Below are 4911 nucleotides of genomic sequence, written 5' to 3' on the forward strand. Positions count from 1 at the left end.
TTCCCTTTGAAAACCAAACAATGTTGTCCTTAAATTTGGCCAAGCTACCATCCAGGAGCTGAGGGCATCTCCCCTTGGCTTTCACCATAATCCATGAATGAATATTTTGGTTGGTTTTGTTGCCATAATAAAATCTTGGCTAATACTTGAGCAAAGATACTGATTGAGATGACATTCAGAGAAACTAAGACAATCTCTAATGTATTACCTTTAACCTAAAGTCATTCCCTCAACTTCTCAGCCATTGTTTCTTTTTCCAAGGCAATGCCTTGATTCTTTTTTCCTCTTCCCTAAGTCGTCTTGCACATTCAACTACTGACAGACAGGGCCAATACTAGGTAAGATGGCGAAGCACTCGATGTTTGCATTTGGTTCCCCCAGGTTTTCTCTTTTCACATGTTGGGGCCTTCCCATAAGCTCACTCCCATCCCATTCTTTCCCCATCCTGTCCCTCACCCTCACATTCCCACCTTCTTTAGAATCTGTTTGGAGAAACATATTCAATCAGCTATTTACACTTGAAAGCAATTTCTGTTCAGCTTTTAATTTGTCAAAGGATATCTAAACCTTAAGTTCTTTCTCCTTATTAAAAGATATCTAGAGCAGATCAGAAAGGTTTGGTTTGGATTAATTTTTGTTTTGATGTTTTGTTTTCTCGAGGAAGTAGGAAGTAATAAAAAGAGCGGAGGCACAGTGGACCCTCAGACCTAAGTTTGAACCCTCTCTAAGCCTCATATCTTCTTGGAAGGGGGGAAGAGTAAGTCTACATAAAGGTGATGTTGATATTAAGGAGATCTTTTGTAAAAAGAACAAAAGCACTACTTTGTATATGAGATGCAATACAGGTGACATTATTATCTGAGCAGTGGTGGTCTCTGTTTTCTGTAAAATAAGAAGCATGATTGTCTGTTAAGAGCGAAATGGATATAGTGGAGCAATAAATTGAGTAATATTGAAGGATTAGCAGCTGCTATGGGAAACATGAAAGGGAAATGAATAACAACAAGTAAAATAGTACCCAACAATGTTATGGTTCTGGCTGGGCTGGAGACGGTACAATATTAGGGGCAGTGTCATGCAGGATGCCGATGTTCTGGTATAGGGTCAGAGAAAGAAAACCCGGAGTCTGGGTTATCCCTGTTTATGGGCCATGTGAGAAAGATTCTTGTCAGCAACAGCACAGGCTTAGCACTCTGCCAGGAAAGAAAAACCAGTGCTGGAGTCTGGTCTATGTGGAAGGTATGCTAAACATCCATTAAGGATGCTCCTGTCTTGGGGAAGCCCAGATTCCTGACTCAGTGCCTGCTTTCTAAACAGGAAACAGAGAAACCCTGTTGGGGTATGACTGTGGAAAATTTACTTCCTAACTCTGGGGCCCTGCTCAAACATTCTTTTCTCTCTCTTTCTCTTTTAGATTAAACAAAAAGGATTTGATACAAGGTGTGGAACCAAGGTCATGTGCGGCTGTTTATCCTGGATCTCCTTGCACTCTCCATCACCATTTCTGACATGTTATCATTCTTGGTCAGAGTCTGGACATCTTTTTTGTAATTTAGACAGATAGGAATTATAGTTTCTCTGCTAGGTGACCTACAGACACCTAAGCAAGCTATTCTGAAAAAGTCAGAGGATGGCTTAGTTATGTGTTTTCTTTAAATGCGCTACTGCCTTCATTGGTCCAATCATTGGTCCTTTCAAAACTCCACTGCTCCTTTCCCACTACCCAGTTTGAGCCGATACTGCATCCTCTTCCCCAAAACCATTAATAGACTGCAGTTTGAATAGATTCAGCAGTTTGAATCTAGGTGTGCATGTGAGGGGCTGGAGTGCTATTCCTACTGCTTGGTGTTCTCTGAGCTCCTTGCATCTGTTTCATATCTATTAGTAAATGTGGGAAATTCTTGGCCATTACGTCTTTGAATATTTCTTCTGCCTTGTTATCTCTCTCTTCTTTTTGGGATTCCAATTACACGTAGACTGTTTGATATTATCTCACGTATCTTGGCTGCTGGAGGAGTTTTGTTTGGGTTAGGTTTTTGTTTGTATTCTGTTTTGTTTACTCTTTTTTCTGTTTGTGTTCCAATTTGGGTAGTTTCTAGCGACCTATCTTCAAGTTCAATGATTCTTTCCTTAGCTTGTCATGTCTACTGACGAGCCTATTAAAGGCATTCTTCATCTGTTAACTATGATTGTTTTTTTTTAATTTTTATGATTTCATTTGATTCTTTCTTATAGTTTCCGTTTCTCTGTAAAATTACCCATTTGATCTGGCATGTTATTCACCTTCTCCGTTTGAGTAGGGCTCACAAAACCATGGCCTGTGGGCAAGATCCAGCCTGTTTTTATCTGGTCTACGCACTTAGACTGGTCCTTACATTTTTAAAAGGTTTTTAAAAAAATTTTTAAAGTGGATTTAGCAGAGATCATATGTGGCCCAGAAAGCCTAAAATATTTACTATCTGACCCTTTAGAAAAATAGTTTACCAGTCCATGCATTATGAAGCCTTTAGCACATTAATCGTTGCCATTTAAAATGCCCTTTTAGAGAGTTACAACATCTGTGTCATATCTGAGTATGGTCCTGATGATTGCTTTGTTTTTTGGCAGTGTGTTATCTTTGCTTACATTTTTCTTTCAAGAAAAATTTCTAATTTTTGTTGTTGTTGAAAGTCAGACATCTTATTGAAGAGAGTAAGGAATATGGTAAATAGTTTTTATGACTGGAAACTGGCATGACTTTCTGCTAGACCTTTAGTGCAGAGAATTGAGTTATTCTCCTCAGCAACTGGGCTAGGTTTTAGGTTTGTTGTTGCTATGGTTACCTTCAGTGCACCACAAGCCCCAAATTCCTCTGGTAATCCTCTGAGTTTAGGGTGGGAGCTGGTACATCAGAGGATTTTTCTCACTGTTTGCTCCACTCCATGTGAGGTCTTTCCTTTGCACTACGTCTCAGAGTGAGCCTGTCTCCAGGATCTTGAAACTCTCCCAGATGTATTCCGATATTTCTGGTTGTTCAATGCTCGTTGGCTTGATGACTGGGGAGAGAAGTATGTTAGGGCTCAGTTGTAAGCAAGTACCAAGTCCTTGAGTTTGAGAGTGTGGCCTTCTCAGTGTTCATGCCCTCCTGCAAGTTATTTCTTGGCCCGGCACATATGCCTTCCCAGATAGAGGGTTTTTTCTGTTCTCTTTCCCTAGTTGCAATGGGTTTCCACCAGGATAATAGTGTTTGGTGACCTTTTCTTCCTTTCCCCCTCTGATTTAAGGCTTTTGTTCCATAGGGGAGATCAGGGAGAAGGGTCATGTCCGTCCTGTAGAGGCTGCTCTTTCCACCCCTGAGGACTGCACCACCAGGGACACTCTCAGGATGCTTCCCCATCTTCTTTGTGAGCACTTGGTGGAGTACGTGGGAAAAAAACCTGCAAGATAGTGTGAACTCTCATTTATTTGCAGCCCCCTGGGACTCTAAACTCTCTTGCCAGCCCACACTCAGCTTCTGTCAATTCATTAACTATCTAGCTAAATTCTTCTTACTGGCATCTGACTGTATCCATTCAGGGTAAGCAAGTGCTTGCATCATATCTCACCCAACAGGAGCAGGTCTGCTCCTAGATGTCTTACTGGTTGGTTGCCCTAAAACTCCAGCTTTCTGTTGAGTTCAAGAAAACTAGTCAACTTGCAGCTTGCCTGGCTATATTTTTGTCAAAAGGGTGGGAGTGTTGGGGCCAGCCTGGTGGTGCAAGCGCTTAAGTGCGCGCTCTCTGCTGCAGCGGCCCGGGGTTCGCCAGTTAGGATCCGGGCGCGCACGGAGGCACCGCTTGGCAAGCCATGCTGTGGCGGCGTCCCATATAAAGTGAAGGAAGATGGGCGCAGATGTTAGCCCAGGGCCAGTCTTCCTCAGCAAAAAAAGAGGAGGATTGGCAGATGTTAGCACAGGGCTGATCTTCCTCACAAAAAAAAAAAAAAAAGAAAGGGTGGGCGTGATACTCAGCTCTCTACATCTCCAAGAGGAAACCAAAAGTGCACATGCCTCTTTTTGAGGTTGCATATTGGGACAATGTCACAAGTTGACAAATATACAAAATAAGTGTTAGGGGTCTCCAGGGGTATAGGCAAAGGGCTATGTTTCATGTTGGACAGAAAAGTCCTGTCTTATTTGAGCCTATGAGTGAACAGCTTTCTCTGATAGCAGGGGTCTGATTATTCAGTGGGGTCAGGGACTGAATGTGGGGAAATTGCAGGATAAGCTCAGAAAATGGACCAGGGAAGTTGAAGCTGTTGTTAAGAGAGAAGCTGGGGTGATGGACTGGGATAGGATCCTGGCTAAGCAGAGAAGTATATGAAGCCAAAGATGTCTTGCAGACTGAGAGAAAAATAGAAGGATCATAAACCTAGAGGTTCAGTAAAGCCAAAGAACAGACTCCTTGAGACTAAAGAAAGAGAGAGCCAAAGATGCTGATGGATGTGATGACGAAGGAAGTCAGCCAGTTGACGGTCAATGCTGGACTTGAACAATTCAGGATGCTGGTGATCCACTTTATGATGTAGAAAGTTCCCCATTACCTGAAACAGTCAAGAGGACGTGATCATCTGAAATGGACAAACAGGAAGTCTCTCAGGGATGTCATAGACGGCAATCCTTTGTTAAGAGAGTTAACACTCCCTTTAGATTTCAGAGAGGAGGCAAGCTATGGTATCCTTTAAGTTCCCTTCCAACTCCATAATTCTATAAACCCAGCCCAACATGCAGATTTTAGCTGGGTGGCTAACTACAGCTATCTTATCTGTTAACTTCAGGCTGTCTTACGCGGAAAAAATTTCCAGTGTCTAGCCTGGATTTGCTGCCCTTCTAGTTTGAAAGAAGTCCATAAGTTTATTATAAAGTCATGTCAAAATTCCAGGTTTTCTCATAAA

This window comes from Ceratotherium simum, chromosome 9, assembly GCF_057802395.1.
Source record: "Ceratotherium simum simum isolate JZ-2026a chromosome 9, ASM5780239v1, whole genome shotgun sequence".
Lineage (NCBI taxonomy): Eukaryota > Metazoa > Chordata > Mammalia > Perissodactyla > Rhinocerotidae > Ceratotherium > Ceratotherium simum.